The sequence below is a fragment of the Episyrphus balteatus genome, chromosome 2 (genome assembly GCF_945859705.1).
Source record: "Episyrphus balteatus chromosome 2, idEpiBalt1.1, whole genome shotgun sequence".
Taxonomy (NCBI): domain Eukaryota; kingdom Metazoa; phylum Arthropoda; class Insecta; order Diptera; family Syrphidae; genus Episyrphus; species Episyrphus balteatus.
The window spans coordinates 110,511,781-110,524,853 of NC_079135.1; the positions used below are offsets into that span (position 1 = coordinate 110,511,781).

General features: G+C 29.0%; 1 protein-coding gene across 2 annotated transcripts in view; it reads right to left on the reverse strand.

Moving 5' to 3' along the window:
* LOC129912679 (rho GTPase-activating protein 21) overlaps positions 1 to 13,073 on the reverse strand; it is a 52,233-nt gene that overhangs the window by 22,437 nt on the left and 16,723 nt on the right. The gene's annotated exons all lie outside the window — the stretch shown is intronic.

Below are 13,073 nucleotides of genomic sequence, written 5' to 3' on the forward strand. Positions count from 1 at the left end.
CTGCATATAGAATGCAAATTAAAAACCTTAAGGTCAAGTTTTGTAAGACAAGAATCTGCTACCGAAACAAAAACTATTCAAGAGCTTCCATGAAAGCAGACGAAAAAAAAAACTCTTCTTCTTCAGTAGTATAATGAATTTGCCTTACAAAACCTTCTTATAAAAATCTATTTCATGATTTAAAAAGATAAACTTTAAAGATACCAAAATATATTTTGTGAAAGATACAATCGTAGACATATCAAGGGTAATCATATAAATAATAAAAAAAAGCAAAATATGACTTTTATCTTATTATGGATTAGGTCATCTTTTTTTTACACTCCATAGCACATTATTTTTATTATGACTCAGAATACATTTAGATTTAATAATAAAATTAATAATTCTACATTTATAATAATTTATTGTTACAACAAAATCGTGCATTGTATACAAACAAAAATACCAAAATACAAAAGAAAAAGAACTCTGCTGGAGTTCAATTACAATAAATATAAACAACTATCTAGTTCAATTGTTATTTGAATATGAAATGTTTATATTAGTTTTATTGTTTTTTTTTTTCTTTGGTCGTGGTGTCGAGTAACTTTGGAGGAATAATGTTTCTGTTATACTAATAGAACCGGAACTTAACAGTGACTTAAATATTAAATTGAGCAATGTGAGAAATAATTGCATATTAAAGCAGAAGGTCGAATTAAATGCCTTGCACATACGAGCTTTGCTTGCGCTGCAACTTTAGTTTGATAAAAGGTTGTTAAAAAAGATATTAAACATTCTCGGTAGTGAGGGTTTGTCTGATTGAAAAATTAGGAAATTTTTTATGTTAGATGAATAAGAGCTGATATTGAATAAATAAGAAAAACAAATTAAAGGCAATCAATCCACTTGATTAAAAATACAAATGCAAATTAAGAAGTTATTTGTTTGAAAACAAACATAAAATTTTAAATGATCATAAATAACGGTGCCTTACGAAAAGAACAAGTTTAATCCGCTAGTTAGATTTTGAATGAAATCAAAGTGACGTTATAGCAAATACCAAAAGACAATGAATCGATCTTCTAGTTTTGTTTGATTTAAGTGGAGAATTAGCTAATAATATTCAAATTCAAATAGGTACAAGAGTCACTTTTTTAAATTAAAAATATGAAAAAGTTTTACAAGGTGGCTGAATCGGAGTATGTCATTTGTTTTCTTGTAAAAAAAGTCAGAAGTCAGTTCTGCCCTCAAAAAACCCTCAAAGTTTTTAGTAAATTGCGAAAAATGATGAAAAATTCCCAATTTTAGTGCCATTCTTAAGGTTTTTTGCAATGTACTTAAAAATTGGAGGGTGTTTCAGCTAAACTGACTTCAGATTCGGATTCAGCGTGTTGAAAGTATCGATTTAAAGTACTAACCATTTTTTTTGTGGACCTGTGAAATTAATCGATTTTTCAGCATTTTGTTTTTTTTTTTTTTTTTTTTTTAAAGACAAACATTACTGAGAAGTTAACACACTGTTGAATTATATCAGCCAAATAGAATTTATTAGTTGGACTAGTTAAATTAAACTGTGTAAAACTCAAAAAGCAGTTGGGTGACATCCTATCACGTTTAGCGGGGATGTTGGACTGATAACGAAATAGTTTTGTAAAAATCTGCACAGAGCAGAACATTTTTTTTAACTTCAGTCAAACAAAAATTTATGAAAATTTTAGTTTAACCCTTTGCTCCCGGCAAAAAATACAAATATTTTGAAAAAAAGTTTTGATATTTTCTAATTACACATTAAAATGAAAAAATAGTGATTGTACTAGTAATAACATTGTATAAGGAATGTTTTGAGCTGAGAGTACAAAAGGAGAAGTCCATTTTTTAGTAAAAAAAAACTAACAAAGTAACTAATAGGTGGTTTCATGCTGAAACCACTAGGAAGCAACGGGTTAATGCATCTGCTCTTTAATTTTAACTTAAAAAAAATTAGAATCAAAAATACATTTTACACAACATAAAAATTTTGCACAATAAATGTAAATTACAGATCAGTGTTTTTTTTTTTTTTGATTAAAAATAACTTCTAAATATCATATTAACGCAAAGTAAGCGTAAACACAATGCTAATCAAAAAATAATAAGAGCTTTAGTTTTCTTAAAACAAATATTTTTTCTTAATTATACACTTTATTCTTCTAGCATAAGTAGGTACTCTTGTACTCTCATTGAGTCTGTTAAAAACTGCATTTCCCATTTCTATTAGAGTACCTCCCTACTACATTTATGCATAAGAACGATATGAAGAATAATGAAGGCATGCAGAAGCAGAAGTTTTTTTTTTTTTTGTTGAATAATAAACTCTATATACCAGGGCCATATCCATTATAAAATTCATGAATAATTTGTGTAAAGATAAAGAGAGAGAGAAAGGGGAAAGCAAAAGAGAAGAGCTTCTACTTCTTTACGTTGGCAAATTTATTCTATGAACAATTTTCACATTTGTGACACGATGTACGAGTATACTCACTCATCTTTAATAATTTACGAGGTTACTTTCATTGACTTATTGGAGCAGACGAACTTAGAACAAAGTACTATACTCGTATGTCTCTATTGTCTCTATGTACTTAGGCGTAGTATGAGTATTAAAAAAAAAAAATGTTAAATGGAAACTTGTACTTGACAAACAATGGGAAACGACGTTGACAAAAAAAATAAAAACAATATTTAAAACATCAAAACGTGTCTACACCTATTGTTTTAAAGGGTTTTGTTTAGTCAGGATGTTCTGGGACTGTCTGGGGCGGAAAAGTATAACTTTATGCTGTTAAGTGAGAAATACTTTGTTCTGTACTGTATCTTCAGTACCTTTGTCTGAAACGATGTAGAACAGGATTTTCTAAGGAAATGCTTAGAAAAATATTGTTTAACGCACTTTGAAAAATAATAAATGAAAGTGAACGTACCTATAAGAAATTAAATGATAGTATTTAAATGTTTATACTTTTGACTTAAATAACTTCATGTTAGTTTTACTTTTTTTTTAAATACCTCAATCTAAAAATTAAAAGAATGAGGAGTTTTTGAGTCAAAGATGGGAAAAATTTACAGTCTAAGGCATAATTTTTTCAACCTCCATTAAATTTAAAATCGCGGTCAAAAATTGAAAATCTGTCAAATCGCATATGAATTTTAAAATTTCCCACTTTAAATGGCGATTTTAAATTTAATGGACAGTGAATAACTGAATTTCCCACTTTAAATGGCGATTTTAAATTTATTGGACAGTGAATAAATTAAGCCTTAAAGTTTTCAAAGCAAGCATTATTTTAACTGTTTTGTTGATGGACGCTCATTTTTATCCAAAATTGAAATAATTTTCTCAAAAAAATCTCTCAATTACCTATTTTCATGCATACTAAATGCTTACTGGACACGTAATAAAATCTTCTTTCATATGGAAAACTCTATCAACGACTTTTCTTAAACGATTGAATGAAAATCTAAAATATGGCTTCTAAAAGCCACCGAAGCAGACTGAATCGATTTTCTAGCGTCACACCCGTAACATCTACCCTTAAGAGTTTGTGACGTTGAAAGACAGGTTAACCAAATTTAATTTTAAAAATATATTAACAACTTAATACATTAAGTGTTGAAGCTATTTAGTGAATAGTACACAAACCAAGACCAAAAAATTAAGTAACTGTGTCACACCCGTAACAATTGAAATACCCAGATGCAACAGAAATTTAAATGAAAAAAGGCGCATCATAAAACTTTCTGCTAAGTAAATGCTAAGTAAATGGTTTTTTAGTATACCATGTGAATAAAGTTTTTTTTTAACGAGTTCAAACTCATCTTTTGGTTTATTGACTTTTCTTTTTCAAAAAAACAAAAAAATAAATAAATAAACCAAGTATGCAAAAATAAAAAAAAAAGGAATTACATTTCAACATTTCGTGTTGAATCAATCATATTATAGTTTACTGACATTAACTTGGTATACGTAAATAGTAAATACATATTAAAAACAAAAATAAAAAACTCTCCAACACCAATATTCAACAACTCAATAGCCTTCAGCAATAAGAGCAAGTGCACGCAACTTAGTCGTGCATTTATCTGTTTTTTATTATTTTTTTTTTGTGCAATTATTTAGAGGCTTATCGAACTTCTTTCTTTTTTGCAATTTACTCACATGACAGGAGATTGTTAATTAATGACTTTTTTATATAGTATCTACATATTTTATCAAACGTGTGTTTTTTTTTTTTTTTTGTCATAAGAGTGTGTGAGAATTTTAGATACGACAACGATATCTTAATAATTGTCCAGTTTTGAATTTCGAGTAGAGAGTTGTTTTTTTTATATATATTTTTTTTTATACAAAATAAAACTTTGCTGATAGATTGGATGGGATTTGCATTTTTAATATAAAAAAAAATATTGTCGATACTGAACACACTTGTATTTAAAATTAATAACCAACCAACAAGAGAAGGCGTTAATGCATTTTACAAATAAAGTGTCAAAACATATTAACACGTATTAAGTTGTCGTATGTAGTTGTTCGTCGAAACTTTACCTATAGTGTGATGGTGATAGCTTGTTTGTTGGAACAAGTCTAGACATTTATTAAGTGTTAGAAAGTTTAAATAGCACTTATTATAAGAAAAGGCTTTAAGGCAAACTTTGGTTACTTTAATGCTCTATTAAATCCCTTGTATTGCAAGTCAGCAGAGGCTCCAGATTTTTATGGGCCATGTTAGATGGGTTCTAGTAGTTGGTTGATTACTTGAATGGATTGCTTTCGAACAAGTGCCAGTAAATATGCAAGCTAAATGGGTCTCTTGATATTTAATCAATGAATGGTGTGAAAAGCAATTCAATTCAAACGAGTTTTTATTACGATACTTAATCCTTGTTTTAGATTTTTTCATTCTTGTATGATTTCCGTCACTAAATGACATCACATGAGTTTAAATTTCAATTGATGTGATGCATTTGGCAATAAGCAAGCGGAAAGTAGCAAGTGCGGCTTTTATTAATGATAAGATAAATAAAAACGTCAAAAATATCAATTGAATATTTTTCTTAGAGCGTCTTAAATATCTCGGGAGTACAAAATTTTCGTAACAGTAACTCTGAATTGAGTTTCAATAATTTTAAAAGCACTGATTGTTCTGTTTCGGAGAAATTTTCCTCACCAGCTTTGAAAACACCGTTATAAGAAAAACGTGTTTAAAGCTTTAGGAAAATACTCTTATTTTATCCAAACTATTTGCCGTATCAATGTGAAATATCCGAACAGTATTGTACATTAGGGTGGTCCTTATTTGGGGAATACTGAGAAAAATGTTCCCTAATTTTTTTAGATTTTCATTTGACTCCCTTCCCCTCCCGGATTCAAGGTGAAGTTTTCATGTAAAACGTCCTTTTCTTTGATTTTTAAAGTTAATTTTCTAATTTTATATGGGGTTTTCCGAATTGTACCGGGAGACTAGGCAGTTGAAATAAAAATTCACAAAAATTTGATCATTTTTTTTTCGTTATTTAGAACTTATTGATGGCCATCCACCGTGGAGTTTTGGCAAAAAGAAATATAAGGACCACCTTAATGTACATACATACATATGAACATTCAAAATATGTATGCAAAAAAGAAACAAAAACCTATAATTTGTTTGTATTTTTACAGACTGTGTTTTTAAATTGTTAACTTTGAATAAAATTGAGTTATCTGGTTCTTGTACCAAATGTTTCAATATAATACTAACTTATATCTTGACAATCAAAAACTTACAATTTTCAATATTAAGTCATTGTCTTGCTTGTTTTTTGTTTATGACATGGTTTGAAAATTTTACATATTTATAGTACTAGCAACAAAAATTAATTCACTTCCTCCATTAAACCCAATTATTTTCCGAAAAATTATTTTCTAAACAAAAAAAATGCTTCCTCCATTAAAATATACCTGATTGAAAAAAAAACCACAGAATTAACAACACAAAAATTACAAAATTTAGGTAAATTGTTTTTTTTTATGTAAGCACGATCTTTTGCAAGCATCAAAACGAAAGCCGTTCGTTACAGGTCGATGACTTGTGTTGCTCCACAGCGAGAGGTCAGTTTATCATTATTATTATTTGTTTCATTTCATTTCCAAGTTAATTAAAATATCATCACGATGCTCGTCATTTGGCATCATTTCCTATAATTTAATAAACCATCATACAATAATCATAATAAAAAAGTATAATAAAGAAAAAAAAGAGACTTTTTGCATTACACGAGAGTTTCGTCTTTTTTTTGTTATTATATACATGAGATGTGAATGCTTGACAAATTGAAAATTAACAGAACTTAAAAAAAAAAAAAAACAAATTCTATTCGCAATAGATATTTTTCTTCAAACATTTGGATGTAAAATGTTATCTTCAGGTCCGTATACAAGAATTTATTTCGAGGGAAGCTTAATCTTCAACTGAAATCAGAAATTTCAGAAAAAAAAAACCTTTTAGGATTGCATTGCATTGAAAAAAGAAAACCAACAATTTGAGGTTGTTTCTTCAAGGGGCGTTATTTTTATCTATTTTTTATGAATTGTTATTAAAACACATTTCTTACACGGAAATAATGTTTAAAAAATGTGTATTAAATCATTACTGAAAATATTAAAAAAATTTGAGTTATAATATAACTGCACTTTCCAAACAATTTTGTAGGAACTTTAATCAAAACGATTGTTGAAAATCAATAATTGATCGAAAATTGACATGAAATCCAGCCTATTCATACTATGCCAAAAAAGTGAAACTGAGTCAATATCATTTTCGTCAAATAAGCATATTGAAAGGGAGGACTGGTTACAGAGAACATCCAATACTTCCAAAGGACTGCAAAAGAATTCTCCAAATCTTAAAGTTTTATGGATTCTCCACCAGAAAATAAACTGAATTTTTTGTTTTTTTTTATTATTGCAGCGATAACAATGGTTTTAGAAATTTTCAATGTTTAAACTTAAAAGGTCACTATGGCGTATGTGTAACTTTTTTATTTTATATTAAAATAAGTTGACCTTTATTTAACACGACTTTTAACATTAGGTAGCGTCCAGTAGAAATGTGTATGCATGTAAAAATACGAAATTTTTCACGGTGAATAATTTGGTAAAATACAAAAAAATTTGATGTAAATACAAAAAGGAAAGCTTAATGTTTTACTCTGAAAATTATTGAGTTTTGAAACTAAATAGAATAATTTAGCTTAATGTAAAACAAAATTTCAAGGGTTTTGTTTTGCGAAGTTTTTTCTAAATTTTTTGGGTTTGTTGAATTTGAATCCGAAATCAAAATTTTTATATCACATTTCTTAAATGGTCATACCATTGGAGACTTCTTATTTTTAACTCAAAAATATTTGAAAGCTTTGTTAAAAATAGTAACTTATTCGGACTATTCTATTTTGTTATGATTTCAAATTTTAAGAAGTTATGAAAGTAAATTTGCGATAAGTGCTTTCGATGTTTATTACTTGAAATCTCAATTCTTTGTAACGTGTCTGTCTTGAAACTTGGACTGCATTTAAATTTTAAATACATAAGCTGACCACAAAAAAGCTAGATGACATTGTCGGGCTTAACCAAAGCCGCTTCCCATTAAAATTTTACCGAATGAAAAATAAAATACGAAAGTTAAAAACTACTACCACATACTCGTACATAAAAGTGACATTCGCAATGCAAATAGTAATAGAATAAGTTTAATAATAATTGGTGGACTTGCAATGAAGTGTTTTTGTTTCTCTGCCTGCAGCCATGTGATTTAAGTGGCTTATGGATGGACGAGCTTGCATAGTGGACTGATAACAATTAAAGTGATTGTGTACATTTTGTTACATGATACAAATGTGAGCAATAAGTGGAATCACATTCCACGGACTTGCCTGCGGTAGTTAGTTATTCACAACCACCATCAGGGTTGTCTGTGGTTATGCATTCATTTTTTTTCTATTTTATTATTTATTATTTGATTAGTATTTGAAGAAATTTTTTTATAAATGTATTTGTATGAATGAATTGAAATTAAAACAAAAAAAAAAATATGTATAACAAATAAAATGTTTAAATTGAACAAGTTCGTCTTTCAATTAAAATCAAATAAAGTCTCCATCAAATAATAATACACTATGGGGCAAATTAATGTTTTAATTTGGAAGAAATAAAAAAAAGTAAAAAAAAAGTTCAAATTGAAAATGATTTAAAACCTTGTTAAACTAAAAAAAAAGCATTAAATTTAAAAAAATAACTCGATAGAAACCATGTTTTCTGATATGGGAAAAGAAAACAGAAGTTGTCATTCAAGGTTCTTAAGAACAAGTCTTTTAATGTAAGATAATACTCAAGGCCTTTCAAAAAGTGTTTAAAAACGTGTTCATATCGATCTTTTAGAATCAACACGATAAGAAAGAGATTCTCAATTCTGTTTGTCGATTTTATTGCAAATTGTATATTATTTCCGTCCACTGTACATTGTCTTATTTGTAGACCCTGGAGCAATTCTTTATTTAAATACATTGTCGGTTGTCATCCGTCTCTAATGAATGGAAGCTTATATTTTTTGATAGATTTATGCCGCGTGTGACTATGAGTGATGACTGCGAATTATTAGCTCGCATACATGTGTATTTTTTTTTGTTTTTTTGTCAAACAAATTAGAGCACCATAGTAAAGAGTAAAGGGTTGATATGATATGCCAGGTCAGGCATTTTAACTCTTTTTTTTTTTTCTTTTCAATTATGTTCTCGCATATTTTTAAAGAAATAGCGCGATGAAATGGTTGATCAATTGGTTTGGGTAATTTGGCAATTCATTTCGTGTGAACCAAGGATAATTTGAGTATGCAACAATTTTTTGCACATTTCAAAAAAGTAAGACTTCTTTGTTTAAAACTTTAATGTTAGTTCGATTTGTTCTCAAGTATTTGTTCACTCAAATCTTTTGTTCTCGTGCATTTAGGGGATAACTAATCTTTCAAGTGAAGAGAAAATTCAAGTATTCAAGGGCAAATATAACACTTATGTGCATGCTTATTTGATTCTTTGTTTTTTTTTTTTTTTAATTTTCAAAGTATAATGACTTTTGAGTGGTTTCATTTTTTCAATCGGTTTTCAATGCAAATGGTTTTGACTTCACTTATTTTAATGCTTAAAACATAGTGCGAGAGTTTTAAAAAATATGATTCCGTTTAAAGGAGATTAACCGATGCTTAGGCCCAATTTATTCACTCTCCATTATTTTTAAAGGCTCCATTAAAAATTATAAAACTGTCAAATCGCATACAAATTTTAAAATTTCCCTTTTTTAATGGCGACTTTAAATTTAATGGAGTGTGAATAAATTGGACCTTAGTGTTTTTAAATCCTTTATATTCTGGGAAAGTATTGCAAATTTGAACTACATATTCAAAATTAAATAAATGCTTTTAGGACGTATGTTGAACGTGTCAAACAACATAATGTTAATTCCATAAAAACGGTGGACATGAAGTGTGAACAAATTAAGTAAGCTTTTTTCAATAGCAAATCATAAGTTACAAATGGCAACATTTTGCCTTGTTAAGTTTAGATTATTTAACACTTTCGTTTGAAATAAATAACAGTTGTTTTCAATTAAAGATGCGATTTTGTACTTTGGTTTAACTTGTTTTTTGTTTTTTTTTTTTAACAATATTAAAAAGACAAATGCCGATTGCCAACTTTTCTTTTAAGAAGAAGAAGAAAACGTTAACAAGAATTTGTTTTTGTTTTATGGACTTTATGAAATAAATTCAATTTGATGTTTTGTTTTTGACCTGTAGTCCAAAATTTCTTCTTCTTCTTAATATCAGCCAGACCACGGGCAATATTCTTTTTAGGAGCACGAATTTAATCAAATTCCCCTAAAATAATATACACTCCTGCTCAAATTTAACGCACATCCTATTTATTTTAAAGTAAAGTCCTGCTTTTACTTTATGCCACAGCATCATGGTTATTTTAGCAAATGAGACAATAGTGATCTTAAATTAAAGGTATGGAATAATATGTTTGTCGGGAAGATTTGGGGAGAGATTTGCTGACGTCTGTCTGTTAACCCGCGAGCCTTTTAAAGAAAAGTAATAAAATTTCATGGAGTTAAATCTGCTTTACAACACCTACGGAGTTAGCGAGCCTTTCTAGACCTAAGTTAAGTACCCAAAAATACTTGACTGATGCCCTCGAACAGCATCTGGTTCCAATCACCCCTAGATTTGGTCCACAGTTTAGTCTGATGCACGATAATGCATGCTAGAGTAGTTTGAGAATATCTTCAAGATTTTAATATTCCAGCTTCGGATTAACCACACAGAAATCTGGATTTGAATTCAATAGAACATGTGTAGGAAATATTGAAAAGATGCATTCGCGACCGAAATCCACCTCCAAGCAGTCTTGATCAACTGAAAACTTCAGTGAAAGAAGTGTTAAAACAAAACCTTCAAAAGTTAATTAGTGGAATGGACAAACGACTCCAGGTTGTCATATGCGCTAGAGGAGACTATACCAAGTATTGCATACAATTATGGGAAAGAACCGTCACCCGCTTCCATTTTTTTTAAATTTTTCTTCTTAAAAATAAAAATTATTTTATAATCAGTTTTCAGACCTTGAATTGTTAAATTTGGTTTATCTTTTTTTTGGTTGATAATACTGTTGCAGTTTAGCATTTTTTCGACTTGCTAAACAATAACAAAACACAAAAAAATGCACCAAAGAATTTTAAAGCCTTTTAAAATAAGATGCAGGGGTATAACTTCAGACGAAAAATGTGTGCGTTAATTTTGAGCAGGAGTTTAGTTTACAGTGAGTTTTCACTGTAAAATATATAAATGTTGGTAATCATCAACTACAAATTTTGCGTATAAGAAGGGTACAACAGCATCTTACTGATGAGCCCAACTGTTGTGCCTGGGCGAAACGCATTATTTTGGACTACATGTCAAAAACAAAACATCAACTTTTCTTTTATTCAAAATTGTTTGACTTGCCGTGAAATATTTGAATATGTCAAATATAATATGTTGTATTATAACATTCCGTGTATATAGAGTTTGAAAACTAGTTACCGTTAGATTTAATAATTATGTATGTTGAGATCAAAGTTTTAATGAAGATAGATAAAAGGTATTATTTACAATAAAACTAATGACGAACTCTTATTATAATAAGTATGTTGAATTCCATGCCAAATCTACCCGAAAAGTAATTTTAGCAAATATTTTCTTACAATGGGTGACAAAGTTGCTTATGCTTTGCACAGACAAATTGAATGATTTTTTTGTTATTTTATTTTTAAAAACTCATTAAAGAATGATTATTTTTATAAAAAGTTAAGAGATATAAAGTATACCCCTAGTGCGTAACCCCTCATAATTTGCATTGTTTTTTTATGAGAAGAATTATGCAAAAAATAAATACGAAATACTAAGTTAGAACGGTTACTTCTGTTTTGCACAATATTTTACATATTTTTACGTTAAATGTTGCGTTGTTTTTAAAGCGAATCAGAAATCACAAATTGGAATTTGCTGAACGACTAAGTTTCAAAAATTTGGTTTAAACTCTATTTTCGGTGCAGACCCATGTACTTCCTTAAGGATGGCAAACCAAATTTTGTTTGTTCTTGCTGAAGAGAAGGTTTAAACCCTCTTATCATTTTGATTGACAGCACAAAATATTTGTTTATCATTGTAAAAGGTAAACAAACTAACTATGAAGAAAAAAAAACTTGTTGTATTGTTTATCAATACAAAGATTGAGAAAATTGTCATTCAAATACAAAAACAAATTTTCCTCATCTTACTAAGGGACACCCTGTATCGCAAGTAAAAAATGTTGGTTTTCATAGAACACTCAACAATACTTCGGTAAAAATCTAGTTCTTTATTTTCTACATTCAATATAAAGTAGAAAATAATACAAAATTATTTAAAATAAAATGAAGGTATAAACGAAATTCAAATCCATTTCACTTTTAAAACCGCACACACGACCTAGACAAGTGCTATACTAAATTATATACATATATTTTGTTAAGTTCATAGCCATGTAAAAAAATATGTATATATACGCAGCGACAAAAACAAAACCAAAACACAACAAAAAAAAAAAGCTTCATGAAATATGATGCAAAATAAGTTAAAACAAAAGACAAAAAAAAAAAAAACAAACCATAAAATAATATGTAAATAGGAAGAGGAACATGTAATTCTCCTTGAAGTAGCAAGGAATCAAGGTATAAAAAGGGTATAACCACTTCAAAAGTCACCGACTCTATCATCGTTGTGTTGTCGTTGTCGTCACCTTTGTCAGTGGTGGCGGCACTTTATTTTTAATGAAATTAGTGCTTATTAGTAGTAAACATTTTAATCCTATAACATAAACAAAACTCTTACAAACTACTTATGACACCTGCTTAATGACAATAAGTTCTTTCAACTAAGAATGTATTGTATTTCAATTTTGTATGCCATGATTTTTCTTGTAAGAAAAACTTGCGGCTTAAACTTGTTACCCCAAATCAAATAAAGACCTGATTGAATCACAAATTCCGACAAACCAAATTAAGAATCACAATTATTTGATTGAAAGGTGCAAGATAGTACCATCAAGATTAATTTTAAGCTCTATGCCTTCTAAATTTCTACAGAAAATGGATTACCCTTGAAAATAGCAAAACGACAGCACTGGTAGAAAGACGAGCTAACAACAGGAAAGTTGTATTGTCGGTACTTAAAAAAAAAAATATCGATCGATACCAGAACCCCAAACCAGGGACTAAACCAACCAACCAACAACTCTCTTTATCTCTATCTCTCTCTGTCATTCTTGCTCACCCGCTGGCTGAATCTCTTGTTAACTGGCTGTTTTGTTGGCGCAGTGGGTCCTTGAACTGAGTTTGATATGAATTAATAATAAAACGCAGCAGAAGCAGCATAAATGTCAACTTGTCTGTGTTGGCTTCACCCTGGCTCTGGTTTCTTTTTTTTTTTTTGTTTTGTTTTTTGTGT